General features: G+C 41.5%; 1 long non-coding RNA gene across 4 annotated transcripts in view; it reads left to right on the top strand.

Annotated features, from left to right (window-relative positions):
• The first annotated feature begins 335 nt into the window (after positions 1–335).
• Gm27008 overlaps positions 336–18226 on the top strand; it is a 78375-nt gene continuing 60484 nt past the window's right edge. Inside the window, exon 1 of one of the 4 annotated variants that reach the window (XR_867553.3) lies at positions 336–754. This is a non-coding gene — a long non-coding RNA (predicted gene, 27008). The remainder of the gene's footprint in view (positions 755–18226) is intronic. The other 3 variants (XR_867552.3, XR_867551.3, XR_867550.3) reach the window with 3 other exon arrangements.

Here is an 18226-nt window from a genome sequence, read left to right as displayed (position 1 = left end):
GAGAGAGAGAGAGAGAGAGAGAGATTGAATTCTTCCAACATGCTTTCACATTTACTCGCTTATTTAGCCTTACAGTTAATTTAGAAAGCGATTACCACCCCCTCCCATTTTCAGGTAGGGAAACCAAATGAAACCCAGAATGTGAATTGAATTCTTTACGATTACATGCCAGGAAATGAGAGAGATAAGCCTAGGCTCAGGTTCCAGCAGATAGTAAACTTCAGGAAGAAAAATGAAGCTCCCTTCATCTGTAAAATCCCTCTGGCCCACAGCACAGTCAAGGTACTGTAATTAAGGTGGCCCCAGCTCCCCTCCACTGAACAGGGAGGGGGGTGGTCTCTAGCTCTTATCAAATTCTATTGAGCCGAAGCTTTAATGAGCAGCAGCAATCTGTTATTTTCCTCTTGTTTGCCTTGCAAGTTGCTCTTTTAATTCACATGGAAAGAAGGAGAGGGAGATGAATATTAAAAGCTCACATCAAGGGACCTGGGGAGGCAGAGAGACAGGGACCTTCTCAGTATGCAGAGAAAGAAGCAGGGCTTTGACATGAGGCAAGATCCGGAGACCCAGAGACTGTGCGGATCTCTGACAAGCCTGACCTTGGGGAATGTTGCTCACCAGACAGCTTGGCTACTGGGAAGGGCCTGTTTTGGAATTGTCTGCCTTGTGTCAGCTCACCCTAAAATGACAACAGAAAGAAAGAAACCGTGTTTGAGACTTTAAGGGAACTGTTTGTTCTGAAGGTGGGAGCAAGGTGAGTGTGAGTGTTTCTGGTATAGGACGTGTACTGGGAAGAGCAGTTTGGCTGGCCTGGATGGTAATGGAGTAGAACAGATGGATGGAAATAGTCTCAGTGGCAGTAGTATCAGTCAGTATCTTCATTGGTCCTTACTCAGTTCGGGGTTGAGGGGGAGGGGAGATGGTCAGGTTCTCCATGTTAACTTCCTAATTGGTGAAAATGCATTTTTGGATTTTCAGAGATTACAGAGACAAGTAAATGATTGGAATGTTTTTGGTTGGAGCTAGTCAGTCTGGAGGAAGGAGTCGGGGATTTTGGGGTGATGGTAATGGGTGAAGATCAGGTTTGGTGGCTGGTTTAGCTTGCTTTTCTATTACTGTGATTAAACCCTGACCAAAATCAGCTTGGGGAGGGAAGGGTTCATTTGACTTACACATTCAGATGATAGTTCATCATTGAGCGAGGCCAGGGAAGGAAGTCAAGCAAGGTAGAAACCTGGAGGTACAAACCGAGGTGGAAACCATGGAGGAACACTGCTTCCTGGCTTGCTTCCACAGCAAGTTTGCTTTATAATGTGATACAAGACTAACTGACCAGAAGTAGAATCACTCACAGTGGACCAGCCCTCCCATATCAATCACTAATCAAGAAAATGGCCCATAGAGCTGCTTGTAGCCAATCTAACATTTTCTCAATTCCTTCTTCCCAGACAACTTCAGCTTGAGCCAAATTAAGGAAGACATTAACCAGTACAGTGGATGTTTGTTAAGGCAGCATTTTTATACCAAGCTCCAAATTACATAAGGCTGGCTTCTCTAAGTTCTGTCACATTGTATGAAGCATGATAGTGCATGAATAATCTGTCTTTATTGAAATTACTACAGCAATGCAATTCAACACTTATTTACTAGGTACTTACTAAGAGAAACCTGGTAAGTTCTGTAAGGAGTTTGCCATGCTGGCCACTGCGTGGTCCATCAGCTTCCTTTGACCTTGGATCCTGGGCAGATCTCAGTTACTTGCTGGCACGACTGGCGATTTCCTTGGCCTTTTGGGTTTCCATGTTATAGGCCACTGCTCAGCCTGTCCAAAGCGCAAGTCTGAGGTGAGTGGAGTTGCTGCTCCTGATAAGAAGTCCAGTTAGCTAGTGACAGATAGGAGTTGGGAGAGAAATACCTCAACTTCCTGGCCTTGTATACAGAACAGCTCCGAATGTGTTCTACATAGTCTTCCAGATGTTCCCAGTGAAACTGAACCTATTCCCACAGTATAACAATGTCGACTTCCTGACTTTCCTCATTCCCCACCCCAGGTGCTTTGAAGGATGCCTTCCGAGTAAGGACTTGTAGTCAAATGTTCACGTTCAGGCCCAGTTTCAGGAGAACATAACTTACAATGAACAATGACGAATACAAAATATACTGTGTATAGATACAAAAGATACTGAATAAGGACATTTGAAAAGGATTGGGGAAGATGAGAAGTTACAGGAAAAGTGAGGGATACACAGCTGCATATTTGGTTAAGAGGGCCTACTTAGTGGACGAGCGTACTCAAAATGGTACTGTGATGAGCTGAATAATGTTCCCATAGACATATGTCCACTCCAACATCAGAATACAACCTCAGCTAGTAATGGAGTATGTAAAGATGGAGATTAGTTAAGATAATTATACTGAGCCAGTGAGCTCCAAACCCAAGGACTGATGACTAGAAGAGGAAAGGATACAAGGGTTTATGTAGAGGCAGAAAGGCCATGCAATACCAGAATAGAATGGTGTAGACTTATGACAAGGAAGTCTGTTGGCTCCTAGAAGCCTCTGGAAATCAAAAAGGAGTACAAGGCTTTTCCTGAAGATCTCAGGGAAAGCATGGCTCAGGTGGCAGCTTGGTGTTAAGCTTCCAGCTTTTGAAACCATGAGAGAAATAATTTCTGCTGCTTTAAGCCACGGCGTTTGTAGTACGTTGTTATGGCAGCTGTAGGAAACTAATACAGAAATGAAAACACAATAGACAAGAGACGTGAGAAACAGAGGAGGCTATATATAAATGGTGATGTAAAAACAAGCTGATTTCTTTCTTTCTTTCTTTCTTTTTTTTTTTTTTTTGCTATTATGATTTTCTTTTCAGCTCCCATTTCTCTCGCCTGCCCACAGTGTTCATTAACGAGGTAGCAACCCTAAAGGGAATCTAGCAGGCAGTTTCTCCTTTCTTCTGCCTCACAGGCACCCCTTCCGGGCTGAGGCTGCAGAGCCAAGTCTGTGTTTGCTGTAGGCAGATGCCTGTTGTCTGGGCTCCAGGGTGAGGAGGATGGAGGACTTCGGAGAGTACTGAAGGCACTGAGAAATGTCAGCTGAATGCTCGCTCAGTGTGTAGGGAGCACGCTCTGCTGCCTAATGAGCTTTGAAACATATTTAGAAGGGAACATCAAAGCAACTGGTTAGGAACTTGGATAAGAAGCATGAGGAAAAGGAGAATACATTAGGTTAGGAGAGGGAAAAGAATGGGCAGGGTGTTTGTTTGTGTGTGGGGGGACAGTTGAGTCCCCATCTTCCTCCAGGGCCACCTCACCGGTTCTCCTCGGCAGAGTAGTGTTCCTGATGTGGGCCTCTCAGTCTACTTTCCTTTGGACTCAGGCTGTGCACACACTAAGGTCTGTAGGGCATGCTTCAGTGATCAATGCACTGTGCATCCAAAGACATTCTCAATTTTCCATCTTCAGGTGTCTTCATTTAGAAGAAAATTTCACAAAGCAAACAAAAAGATGAGAATGTGCATGCCCATTGCCTAGGGTGGTAAAATGTGATCTTAAATTTCAACTCAGACTAAGTTTTGAAGTAGAAAAGGAAGGAGGAAGAGAAGGAGGAAGAGGAGGAGGAGAGAAGACAGGCTCGGTGCTCTGTCTCTTCTCAGAAACAAAGCTCAGCATTCCTGTCACAGAGGCTGAGAGCCTAGGACCCACTTCTTCATGTCTTCTAGCCACCAAACGCTTGCTCCCCAGAAACTCATTACTCGTTCAATGGTCTTATCTACAGAATCCCAAACTTGTTTAGTATCTCACCCAGTACTTGGGAAGTGCATTCTACATTTAGTCAGAGACAGAAGTCATCTTTGGGAGACATATTTTACTGAGAGATGCTTAAATGTTAACTTGAGATTTGAGGTTAGAGGTATGACTCCAAGTCAGATACCTTAGGAGAGAAAGCCTGTTCTTGCTTTCTTGGGCTCCAGTGGTGACTGCAGAATTGGTACCTGAAAAAAACAGGGAATTCTGAAATATTGGTTCATGAGGTTGTCATACCTGATCTAGCTCCTTTGCAATTTACCAAGGCCCTTTCAAAACTTTCTTTTTAAGAAATATAGTATTTTTGTTTATTCTTTGAGAATTCTACATAACATGTAAACAATCTATTTTATTATATATATACTCCTACTTTCTCTATCCAGTTTCCCTGTTCCTCCAATACATCCCTCTCTAAACTTCATTTCTTCTTTTAAAAAAATGAAATTAACACACTGAATAGAATCAGTCTGTATGTGCACGAGTATGGGACCATCTGCTGGAACATAGGCAACTTATCAGTTGCCACACCCAAAGAAAGATAACTTTATCTTCCCCAGGAGTCATCAAACTGCCAATAGTTTCTCAGATAGGGTTGAAGCCTTGTGAACTCCTACGATATCTATGCCAGGCTTTTGGCTGGCTTGATCTTAAGGAGATCTTGTTCAGATAACCACAGTTATGAAGTACAATGAGTACAATGGCCATGTCATGCCCTGAAGACCTTTCACGGTGCTCCTCCACATCCTCCCATTCTTATATTCTCCCTGCTTCTTCTCTGTTATTCCTTAAACTGAGGCATTTGTGGCATGTGTGGCATGTGTGGCATGTGTGTGTGTGTGTGTGTGTGTGTGTGTGTGTGTGTGAGTGCAAGTGTGTGTTGGTATAGATGTCTCACTTAGGGCTAAATATTCAATAGTCACTTATTCTCAACACTTTGACTCATCACTTTTGCGAGTTTCAGCATTAACCAGTTTCTGCTGCAAAAAGAAGCTTCTCTGACTAGCACAAATCTGTGTATAAAAACATGAATATTTAAAAAGCTGTTTGACAGCATGGCCATTTAGTAAAGCAATAGCAGCTCCTGCCCTGGGGCAGATGACCTCCTCAGCCAGGAGATTTTGACCAGGTTTATAGTACTAAGTAAGCACCTCCCTGTGGTGGAGCAGGCTCAAGTCCAATCAGAAAGCAGTTGGTTTCTTCCATAATAGTCATATCACTGTTTTTGAACCAGTAAGCCCGTCTTACTTGGCAGATCCATACTCTAGCCTGCAGGATCTGTGCTGGATCATTGACATCTTTCTCCTCCTATAGCCTTGAAGAGTTTTCTGTCAGTACTAAGACTAGCAAGCATGGAAGATATATCGCAGTCAGCCCAGGACATTCTTAAATGCTCTATGATTGCATGATTTATTTAGGGTATGGAAATTAGAGCAAGCTTAACATTTCAGATAACACTACATACTTACTACTGGCATAGTGCCAGCTAACTTTATAAAGTGGCTAATCATTTTACCAGTGAGGAAATGAAAGCTTGCTAGGGTAAGATAACGTCCCCAGTATCACGTAATTTAAAAGTGGCATAACCAGGATTTATCTGAACCTGCACCACTTTATTTCAAAGCCCAGATCCTTAACAAGGTTGACCTTCATACAATTCTCCCAATCCTTCCCACAGTTACTCTCTAGATACCTCCCCCTTCTCTTTCATCCTGCCTTCTCTTTCAGTCATGGTCATGGAGAAATGGGTAGAGTAAAGAGAAGTGGCTGCTTTCATTTTGGTTTCTTTCTATCCCCAAATAACTCTCTGTAAGTATTTTATTTGGCTGCTGTGTTACCTCGGGAGTGACAGTGCTTGTGGTGTCTCTCAGGCACCACTGACAGCACCTGTTTTCATCTCAGAAAGTCTTTCTTTGACATGGAGCGGAGACAAAGCCTCAACATAGTAGATCTTTATATACATATGTTTGAGAGCATCTGAGAGAAGTTATGTCTCTCAGCCAGAATTTGCTCCTCCTTTTCCTTTTTACTCTTAAGGCAAATAACATCTTAGACACTAGACGATTAGTTCTGTGTTGGCTCATGAGTTCTATAGGTACCACAAAAGGGACTCACAAATATAATCTCTATCCTCCAAGATTCAGCCATCTTTTGTCTGTTCACTTGTGAAAATGTGACTGCAGGAAATGGATGGGGAGATGAGGAGGCAGAAGGCTGAGTTATTAGCCTCTGATTTTCCAGGGTCAAAACTAGATTGTCCAAGAGAACAAGGTACATTGAGAGGTACCTAGGCTCTGGGTAAATAGGTGCAATGGGGATAGCATTGACCCTGAAGGATGTTTGAGTGGAAAGCTACCCTATAGTATTGAGCCAGTTAGTTCTGAGACCAAGACCAGAGTCATATGCTGAGACCCCAACAACTAAGACCTCACTGCCTACAAGGCTACTTGGGATTATGTGATTTAAGTCACACATCTATGCTCTGAGGTGGTCTTGGCAGGATACTGCTCCCTCTCCCTTCTTCTCTTCCCCCATCTCTCTCTACCACATCTTAGCTCTTTCTCATCTTTTCCCTTTCCTTTCCTTTCCTTTCCTTTCCTTTCCTTTCCTTTCCTTTCCTTTCCTTTCCTTTCCTTTCCTTTCCTTTCCTTTCCTTTCCTTTCCTCTCCTCTCCTCTCCTCTCCTCTCCTCTCCTCTCCTCTCCTCTCCTCTCCTCTCCTCTCCTCTCCTCTTTTCTCTTTCCTCTTCTTTTCTTTTCTTTTCTTTTTCTCTGGCAGTACCTGGAATTGAACCTATGTTACCACACATACCATGCAAACACTCTACCACTGAACTGCAGCCCAGCTTCCCTCATTCACTTACATTTACTGCTTTAAAGTACAGAAAGATCTACTTACTTGATCACCCTCCATTTTGCCATGACAGATCATATCCAAAACAAACAAATAGGAGCTAGGAAGTGGTTATGGGGCTGTCTCTAGGAGAAGAGTCCTAAGAATCTCAGAGGAATTCTAGAGGGTGAGACTGCATTGAATTTGACATCAATGATGATAACAAACCTTTGTCCTGGGGCCTATTATGTATGTGTCTATTATGTACTTTAAAAGTTCCCCTCCCCATTGACCCATTAACCATCAGGGTGTGGTCTCCATGAATTCCTTGATCTAGGGCAGAGATTCTCAACTTGTGGGTTGACTCCTTTTGGGAGACTAAACCTTTCACAAGGGTCAATATCAGATATCCTGCATACCAGATATTTACATTATAATTCATAACAATAGCAAAATTATAGTCATAATGTAACATTGAAATAATATTATGGTTGGGGATCACCACCACATGAGGCACTGTATTAAAGGATCAACGCATTAGGAAGGTTGAGAACCACTGGTCTAGACTGAGTGTAGACAGCTGACTACATGGCTATCTATTTTCGTCCTCTCTTGGCCTCAGCCTGGCAGACTTCTGGGCTATCAGAAGTGTTTCTAAGCAGAAAGTGAGAGGGGCAGCCTCCAGTACAGAACTGTCGAGAACATCTCTTAAGAGACAGGAAGAGGTAAGTGGGAAGTCTTCACATCTGAGCCTTTCATCTCACTGATTAACGTTTCTGATTGAGTTAGCCCTCTATGTTTCTTCCTCATCCAGTCAAGAATGGTTTGTTTCTGTTTTTTTTCTACCTGTTTATAAGAGAGCACAAAGAAACTCACCCATCTATTTTATATCTGTACATTGAGTTTCTCAGTATTGTCCAGGATTCCCTGGTCCACAATATTTTAGCAGCTATGGGAAACACTGCTAGTAGGTAGGCTGGGGAGCGTGGCTGTGAATGTGAACCTTTTGTTAAGCTGTATAACCCCTTCCTGCCTCTCTGTGGCTCTGAAGTTCTCACTTCCTTGTACTCTTTCTCCTTCCAGAGTCTCCCATGCTCACCCTGTCCCCTTCCAAGCCCCACTGTAACGAACTAATCTCATATTCTTAGGCTGAATTAGGATATAATAATAATAATAACAAAAGATGTGGGCTTTATAGATAGGCTGTGTTCAAAGCTGTGTTCAAAGCTGTGTTCAAATCAAAGCTCTGCCATGTAATTTGGAGCAACTTGCTCAGTTGACAGAACCTCACCATCAGCAACATTGTAACTGATGGAGCTGCTATGAGGATGAATTACAGCCTTCAGTGAGTGATTCCTCTTACCGTTATTGCTTGCTCATTACTTGCTACTCCTTAAACTTTCTTTTATCTTTACTTTCTAACCTGACCTGGAGTCAAGCTGAAAATGGAAGTTGAATATCATAGAGAAAATAGATCCAAGGATCCTAGTCTTAAGGGGAGACTAAACTCAGAAGAAGGACTCTCCAAAGATGACTCCTTTCCTTAAAGATTTACTATAAATCAGATTCTGTAGCATATTTTATGCATATCCTTGCTCAGCTCATAATATCCCTACAAAGAGATACTATTCTTCCACCCCACCATCTGTGGAAAATATTTGAAGAGGATAATTTAATATTCCTGTGACTAAACAAAGAATAGGTACAAATCCCGCTTGTTAACTCAGGTGTCTTTGTTTTTTATAAATTAAATATAAGAGATGCTTGGAATTAGGAGGAGACTAGACTGTTCCCTCCTGGTTCATCTTCCTAGCAACTTCTCACTGGGATCAGAGTATTTGTCAGGCTATGCTAGTAGTTGGGCATGTCCACATCTAGTCCTTTAGGTCCTATCCCAGTAATTAGAGGAAGGCATACAGGGTGTATAGGGGCAAGGAGAACACTATGGGAGAAGAGTTAGCTCAGGAACATGGGACTCAAGAATTACTCAGAAAGAGACAGAAGGCTGAAAAATGGTAGAATGAAAGCAAAATACCTGCACAGGAACATTTATTGCAAGTAATTTGCAAAGGCCTCATAGCTGAGCCCACACAAAAGCTGACCAAAAGTGCAATTTTCTAGAGTTAAGAAATTAGTCAGAGGACACAGAAGAGTAGCGGCAAATGAAGTATCCTGCTCCAAACTCACAAAATGAACATTAGGTGACAGAGACCTTGGCCATGAGGAGGCTGCAGATATCAATGTCTGAAGAAAAAAAAAAAAAAAAAGGGAACAGCCATTTCTGTAATGAACTCATCTTGGATCTGTGTGCTTCTCCACATTATTAAAGGACATCTATCCAGGGCCTTGGGAAAAGAATCCTGCTATCTCTTATACACCCTTGGATTGGGCCAGCACCAGAAAATGTCACAGGAGAAAGATATACAGAACAAGGTGGATTTCAAAGACCAGATTTGGAAATAGAAATGAAAGTAGAGGTCCCGTTTTATCGAAGACCCCAAAGTAGCTTTTATATCGGCCTCTCTGTTTTTTTGAGAGTGAAATCTGTCTCCAGTGGAAGGACCTCTAAGGCCTGATGAAACAGGGGACTGACCGTAGGCATTGCTGGGGGTGGGGAGGAAATGCTACAAGGTAAAAAAACATGTCATCCCCAGAGAAGAGCCAGGCCCAAGGTGGACACATGGAGACTGTAGGAGAGACATTGTGAGTGGTAGGAGTTAGGATTCATCCTGTCTTGGAGGCAGGAGTCTGGGGAGAAAAAAGTAGAGAACTCCCCCATCTTAATTGACCACATAATTCCTGGGTTTTCAAACTTGATTAGATTGTTTCTGAGAAAGAAACCTGCCTTAGTTAAAGGCTCCATTTTACCCCTCAGAACTTCTGTGCAGGACAAAGAATGCCCAATCTTGAGTGGGCGATGTTAGTGTGGCTACTAAGGTCGGGATCGCTTAAGAAAGCCACGCCATGTGAACCCTGGACACTTGAGCCCCTTTCCTTTCTCGTTCATGTGAGGATTTGGCTATGTCAGCCCTGAAGAGTCAGTGATAGCATACAAGATGTGCTACTGAAGGCAGGAGAAGCACATTTCTTCCCTGGGTACATCTAGTCTTTGCCTGGGCCCAGTTCTAACTCTCTTTCCCTTGTCCTGCAAAGTGGAAACACGTTTTTAACTTTCACCTTGGACACTCATTAACCCATCTCAAGAACATCTATCAGCCTCTGACAGGTGATCTGTAACCTTGTCCTAAGGCGTGATGCTAAGGAAAACCATGAACTATGGGATCAATACGCTGGAGAATCTTCACTTCCTACATCTCCTTGGGAGTTTGATGATCTGAAGAATTCTTAAAAGTTGAGTCACCCTTGAAGTCCTGGGACACTTTGATTAGTTCTGCTCCCCAGGTATTTATTGATAAATTCATTTTCCTCCTTTTTGGCTCTAGGGTACCACCAGGCACCTAATGTCTTAGAACATCCTCCTTTTTAGGTGCCTAAGGATGTGTAGAAGTAGAAAAGGCCTAGGAACCTCCAGAACTTTTCAAACATCACTGCTTTTCAAATATCAAACTGTTTCCAAGTTTCTCAGGGACAGGAGAGAGACTTCAGTTCTACATTTCTAAGGAGCTTTTAAGCCAGGAGTTCACATGCTCATGTGTGTGAGAGCATGCATGTACACACACACACACACACACACACACACACACTTTTTAAAAAAAAAGTATGGCAGAATAAACTGCCCAGATCTGAGTTTGTTTTTTTAATTTATTTTTTATTAGATATTTTCTTTATATGCATTTCAAATGTTATTCCGAAATTTCCGCATATCCTCCCTCTGCTCTGCTCCCTTACCCCCCCCCCCCCACTCCCACTTCTTGGCCCTGGCATTCCCCTGTACTGGGGCATATATAGTTTGCAAGACCAAGAGGCCCCTCTTCCCAGTGATGGTTGACTAGGCCATTTTCTGCTACATATGCAGCTAGAGATACGAGCTCTGGGGGTACTGGTTAGTTTTTATTGTTGTTCCACCTATAGACCCCTTCAGCTCCTTGGGTGCTTTCTCTAGCTTCTCCATTGGGGGCCCTGTGTTCCATCTTATAGATGACTGTGACCATCCACTTCTGTATTTGCCAGGCACTGGCATAGCTTCATATGAGACAGCTATAACAGGGTCCCTTCAGCAAAATCTTTCTGGCATTGTGCAATAGTGTCTGAGTTTGGTGGCTGATTATGGGATGGATCCTTTTGAATTCCTTGGTGAGGATTATGAGAGAGCTGTTCTCCTGGGTAGACCACTGATGCATCTGCATGTGCAGAGTGCAGGCCCCTCCTCCTAGGACGGAACTAGATAGCACTTATTTTTACCCACAGAGGGCCTGGGGGAGGCTCAATGCAGATGGAAACTTGACCTATGAATTTTTCAGTGGCATTAATACTTTTTGTTTTTAGACCAGGAAGGAATCCTCTTCCTTGAGGCTGAATTGTTATGTTAAGTGACCCAAAAGAACGTGGCCTGCTTTCACTAATCTTCTTTCCCCTGAATATCTCTCCCTGTATTTGGAAGAGAATGAAGACTGTAAAGCCAAATCCAGTATCCTGGTTATGACCGCCCTTTGAACCCAGACATTGCACACTACTGGATAAGCCTGTCACCTTCTGCCTGAGCCTGCTTGTCCTAGATCAGTCATCACGCAAAGTCATTAATTTATGACTTCTGTGGGGAAGAGACTGAACTCAGAAAATTAAAGGCAGCTAATTCTGTGATTTAATGGCATGTACCAGCTCAGCATTTTGATGAAGAATTTGGGTTTTACAGGGAATATACACAGGCTGGACCTAGGCCTCCCTGCTCATATGTAGTACATGTGCAGCTTGACCTTGATGTGGGTCCTGAACAACTGAAATGGGGCGGGGGGGTATCTCAAAAGCTGTTTTCTCTATGTGGGATAGCTGGGCTGCCTTGTCTGGCCTCGGTGGGAGAGGAAGTGCCTAGCCTTACAGAGACTTGAAATGCCAGTGGGGGTGGGGGCGGGGGAGAGTACCCAGGGGCCTCTCACCTGCTCAGAGGAGAAGGGGAGGGTAGTGGGGGAAAGGATTATGGGGGGGGGGACTGGGAGAGGGGCAATGAGCAGGATGTAATGTGAATAGGTAAAAAAATTAAGTTTAAGAAAAGAATTCAGGTTTTCCATATCACCATGATATTTACCAGTTGTGTGTCTATTACAACACTAATAAAAGAAAAATGTTAAATCCCAGAAATGCATTTAACATAAAAGTAAGATGTTTCCTGCTAAAAGTTCCCACTCTCCTACTGTTAGGAGTATATGTGTTCCCTGTATATATTTCCATTAGTTACTCTTCTCATTGCTGTAATGAAGCATTTGACAAGAAGCGGCTTCAGGGAGGAAAGGTTTCCTTTGGTTCACAGTCTACTGTGGCAGGAAAGTGATAGGGGAGGTTACAGTTCATCTGGACTGAGGAGACAGAAGATGGATTCAGTAGGCACTTACATTTTCTGTTTTCCTGTTTTATTCGGTTTGGGAATACAGTCCCATGGATCTACAGGTCAGGTTGGGTCTACAGTCTTCATATAAACGTCTCTGGAAACACTCTCATAGACATGTATCCAATCCCAAGTAAGTAAGTAATAAAAGTTAACTGTCAATGTTCTGCCTGTGTGTTTTTGTTTTTTGTTTTTTTTTTAAGAAAATTCCCCCATGTTTTGAATACTTCTTCCAAGACCCAGGAAAGCTTGTTAAAACACAGGATGCTAAAAGGAAGGTGAAATGTTCTACCTGGCATTAAACTCAGGAAGTAAATTATGCAATAGTTTCAGGAAGTCACTTAAATTGACTAGATTCATTAGGCCCCTCCTCTGCAACATGTATGTAACAGTTGGGACTGCTATGAGACACTTGCTGTCTGAAAGAGGCTTTGCCCAACTGAGATATATGGAAAGGATACTTGGCAGTCTCTTGAAACACCTGAAGGCTGTGCAGTTGGCTCTAGGCTTTCAGCTTTCATGTGTTGTCACCTGAGGGTGGCCTTTTGGTGAAGCAGCTGTTGTTGAGTTATTTCTGCTCCTACATGTAACTCCTCACACATATTCTTGGAAGTATCCCAGTATTACTTAGTAATTTCTGGATCCTCTCTTTGGTCTGTCATTTGTTCCCTACCTAGGGTGAGTAGACATTTATCTGTGTATCCACAGGAAGAATTTCCATAACACACCAACAGTCACACACTGTCAATTGTTTTTTTTTTTTTTTTGTTATTATTTAATCTGCTCTTCTCTCACCACAATAACTTGTGCATCTTTCTGTGTTAGTACATAAATATATCTATGTCTTTTAAAACTGGTAAATGTTATCCTGATATACTATAATTTAGTAAACTGCCATTTGTTTACTATCCAATTGTTGCAACACATCTATGAATGAAGCTGTCTGCGACTTTGTGGAAAAACTCCAAGTAAACAAGACAAGAGTATTGTGAACTCTGTTCTTCCTTAACATGGGCAATTCTTGAAATGTGCTTTTGAGCCCCTCCCAGGTGTAGTAGATAGGAGTGAGCATACTTGATTGTTTATTACAGCTGGTTATTGTTACTAATTTATATGCCTCTTTGGAAAAACATGCTTTTGCCACATGAAGCTTGTCCTTCTGGTTGTACAACTTACTCAGTTGATTCTTCTTAAATTTCAGAGTATAAATCGTCTGATGCTTTGAATAAAGGTGGCTATTGCATGAGACTTTAATCTGTTCTGTTTTTAGGCGCTGCTCTCCAAGGTTCATGCTACCAAGTAGAGTGGCAACATTCTCAGTTTTCTCATTATTTGAATAAGGGTAGTAATGGTACCTATTTCATAGGGGTGTTGTAAAGGTTGAATTGATTTCTATTTGGAAGGAATTTAATATAGCAATCACTGTATTTTTAAAAACAAAATGATTATAATTATATATAATTCATATCTCATACCTACACTTGAAGAAATTTCAGGTTTACATGATGCCAACTCATAGAGTTAAGAATGAAAACAGAACTCATGGCTAGCAGTACACAGACCAGAAATGCTTGTGTTCCTGCAAGGTGGCCCTACTATATTCAGTTCCCAGAGGCTGAGTCATCAAATGAGACAATGTATCAGATTTATCTGAAACATAAATTTTCATTTGGAGCAGAATCTTAATTAAATTTTTTATTAGTATGTCATGGGCATAAGCAAAGGTGTGACAGGGTTGGATATGCTGCTTGTGCTATGATAAACTAATCATCTGAATGAAGGTTATAAGTCATGACTCTGATAAATTATCACAAAATACAGTTGGCATAAAATTCTAAAACACGGACTTAGCTTGGGCTCTGCTACCAACAGACCTATAGCTAAGTCTATGTTTTAGAATTATATTTTATTCTTCTTACATGTAAGAGAATTTCTAAGACTTTTTATGAGTATTAAATAAGATACTGGAATCACCTAAAAACTCTTTATTGATATCTAAGTGCAGAGTACAGGAGATGTTCACGATACACACTTGTTAATATTCTTAATTAAGCAGGAAGGGAACTTAACTATTCAGGTCACAGTACTATATATTTGAAGACAGGATGTGGTTCTTCTGCTGGGTTCTGTACAGGCTCTCCCTTGGGTCCCTTTTGCTGATCTAAGCTGCTGGATGTGGTATAAAATGCATAGTAGACACACAGCTGCCTTTACACTTTTGTAATGTCTGAAGGGCCTCTGTATGACCCAAGACAAATTCTGCCTGACTTTTTAGATGATAATTTTGGAAATTTCTATTTAATATAAGATACTTTTTGCTAACAAAATTGAACAAAGAAAGGATATTCCCAATAAATTCTCTGGCCTGGGGTATGTGGAAGGGTGGTGATAATGAGCAATACTGGGTGCCCACAGGTTTCACACCTCAGGGGAGTAAGAAGTGGTTGAGACAGCTTACCTGAATCTTTTACTGGGTCATAGAAGGGAAGAACTTTGGATCAGTATTTAGTTCACTATTTAAGATACATTAATCATTTTTATATCACTACAAAAGAAATGAAGTGTCTATTTTTTATGAATTAATTTATTCCAGTATCTGTGATTGGATACGAAATTATGATCTTTACAGATTACAGAAGTAATCATATCAAAATGAGGTCATCAGGGTAAGTACTAGTGCAGTGTGACTGCTATTCTTATAATCATGGGTATGGAAACAGAAAGGGACACATAGGACAAAGATGGTGTGAAGATTCATAGAGAGTGCTTGTGTGCAGGCAGAGCAGCATCAAAGTGGCAGAACTAAGGGATGCTTGAGGTTCTCAGAAACCAGAAGGCCTCAAAGTGATTCTTCCCTATCACCTTCAGTGCCAGCATGGTCCTGTCAGTGCTGCGGATCATACTCCAGCCTTCAGAACCATGAGGTAATAGAATCTCATTATTCTGAAGTATCTAGTATTAGTGCTTTGTTATGGCAGCTCAAGGAAACTAGTAGACTCACAGTCTTACAGCATATGTTTTGGTAAAGAGGTATACCTTCTGGAGTTGATAAAAATTCTAAGGATGATTTGACAATTTGCAATAAAGTTTAAATTTGAGCAGCATAAATAATATCACAAAATAGATGAAAACAAAGTTTATGCATGATTGGAAAATAAAATCACAAAAGAACAAATATACTAACTGTTTTGTTTGCTAAAGATGTTTGAAGCTTCTTTAGTCTTAAAGTGACTTATTGCTACGATTTTGCATTTCTGTTCAGAAGGTAGATCTAGCTATCAGATAATAAAAAGAGCTCATAGTTGTTGTTGCCCAAACTCACTGATAAGTTATATAACTGGTGGGAGATGGAGATCTCTGTCTGGTCGTCTAGGCTTTGGGTCAGAGGCAGGATGTGGGTTAGGTTTCCACTGCACCTACTTTGTTCTCAGGTTCACATGCCCTATGGGCACCAGAATAACTCTGCTGAGGTCTAGTCTTTTTTCACATTTCTCATACCTCACAGTCAGGGAAGGTGCTCAAGCACTGGTGTGTGTGTGTGTGTGTGTGTGTGTGTGTGTGTACATGTGCATGTGTGTGTGATTGTATGCATGTTTATGTGTGTGTGTATGTGTATATGCATGGGTGTGTGTGCACGTGTATATATACACAAAACACTGAGATTCTAGAACAAAGGTGAAGAATTTTATTTTATTTTTTTAATATTTTTTATTAGGTATTTTCCTCAATTACATTTCCAATGCTATCCCAAAAGTCCCCCATACCCTCCCCCCATTCCCTAACCACCCACTCCCCTACCCACACACTCCCACTTTTTGGCCCTGGCATTCCCCTGTACTGGGGCATATAAAGTTTGCATGTCCAATGGGCCTCTCTTTCCACTGATGGCCAACTAGGCCATCTTTTGATACATATGTAGCTAGAGTCAAGAGCTCCGGGGTACTGGTTAGTTCATAATGTTGTTGCACCTATAGGGTTGCAGAACCCTTTATCTCCTTGGATACGTTCTCTAGCTCCTTCATTGGGGGCCCTGTGATTCATCCAATAGCTGACTGTGAGCACATCCACTTATGTGTTTGCTAGGCCCCAGCATAGTCTCACAAGAGACAGCTATATCAGGGTCCTTTCATACACTAGCAAGATTTTGCTGAAAGAATTTTATTTTTTAAATGAAAGAACTGTCCCCTTCTATAGTCAAACCTGGAGTTGCTCTTTTCATATGCAATCAAAATTCTTGAAGTGTAGAGTAGGAAGATGCCTGGGAAATGTAGATTGTTTTACAAAACAAAGGATTTTTTTTTTTCAAAAACAAAACCAACCAACCAACCCAAACAAACAACCCAAAAATAAAACTATTTGGGACTCTCCCCCTCCCCAAGGTCTATTAGAAAACAATATCGTGTTTTTATGAAATTGTATTTACCCAGGTGCAGGAAGGGGAGGCAAGCAAAAGAGGAAAGTTGTGGATGGGGTTATGACACTATGCTTTAAAGATAAAGTGACTTTGTCCATGCAGAGGCATACTCTACTCTGTATCAGGCACTCATCACATCATATTAGCTCTTTGTTCTTTTGAAAATAAGCAAGGAATATGGATATGTGAGCAGAAAGACAGGCATAAAAGCCTCAAAATCTCATATTTTCCATGAGAATGAAAGGAAAGAAACATTGATCGTATCTATCTCTATGATTAGTTATAGCCAATGAACAGTGCCTAAATGTTTTTTTCTTCTAGTGGTGATCAATTCAATCCAGTAAAATTTATTCTAACAATTGCTCATTAAGGACCAATTCTGAGTTAGTCACTGACTCAAAATATTATGGACACTCTCTGACTTCAAGGAATTTATGAATTGCTGTCAAATACTATGGGAGAAATAAAGCTATAGGAGTATGGACAGCAAGGGACAGAGAGATGATTCAGCAGATAAAAGTGCTTGCCACCAAGCCTGATGATCTGAATTCTTATTCCTGGGATCAATATAGGAGAAGAGAACCAACTTCTTAACTCTTACAACTTGTCATACGAGACTCCATACAACCAATATAAAATAAAAAAGAAAGAAGGTCAGTTAAAATCCTTAGCCATGGCTTCACATGAGAGCTATCGGGGAAACTTCAATAACACACTGAACACCATCCAAAGTGCATCCAGTGCATTTAGGTTGAGTCCAGGCACTGATGTTTCTATAATCTCCTCACATAGTTTGAATGTACTGCTATGGTTGAAAACCACTGCCCTGAGAGAATAGAGAGAAGCAGGATGTCGAGAGCCATGCAAGGGAGAGAAAGGAAATGTCAAGGTTTTATTCAACAGGCTTTGGATGCTTTTCTGCATGTGAAGCTTTGGAAATTAGAGGAGTCTTCCTCAGGTAGAAGTAATCATGGAGGTGGAATATAGAGGTTATATATCATGAGATACAAACAGAAAATGGTTGACCTTGTTTATGCAGTTCCCAGAGCCCCTAGAAAATGACAGAAGACAGGCAAGGTAAGAACAGTGGTGCCTGCATCTGCATTGTAAAAGGGATCAGCAATCACTGGCAAAGCCAGCAGAATGCAAATCTCTTGGTTCCTTGATGACACTAGAAAGCAGATTCAAGAATCAGAACAAGGATCAGATCTGAGACAAGATAAGGTAGCTGAGCCCAGCACTCTTCTGTAGCTGGTAAAATCCACATTAATTCAGGGCAGGAATAGATTGACAGCCTGAGAAAACTTACTGGTTTGATTGGTTTGGAGGGCAGGAAGTTAATGAGTTCTTTTTGTAATATAGGGAATAGGGAATGGTTTGTTTTCTGTAATCCACCATTTAAAAAAATGTTAGAGACTAATTAGATTTTACTAGGTCACAAGGATGGGGATTTACCATAACCCACATGGCTTGGGTACTCAAACTCTGACTAGGGATGGCAAGGGAATGAGAAAAGGGCAGGCACATAAACACACATACAGAAAATGGAGTTAGGTGGGGTGGGTTATCCCTGCAACCTAGAACCACAGCATGTTTGTTATGTATAGCACACCAGGAGAGGGCATCTCTGTATGTGGGCAGTTGCAGGCTGTAAACATTAAAGGGAGGAGGAGGAAGATGC

Source organism: Mus musculus, chromosome 3 (genome assembly GCF_000001635.26).
Source record: "Mus musculus strain C57BL/6J chromosome 3, GRCm38.p6 C57BL/6J".
Taxonomy (NCBI): domain Eukaryota; kingdom Metazoa; phylum Chordata; class Mammalia; order Rodentia; family Muridae; genus Mus; species Mus musculus.
Note: the sequence above shows the minus strand (reverse complement) of the source record. Positions and strands in the feature narration are given on the sequence as shown.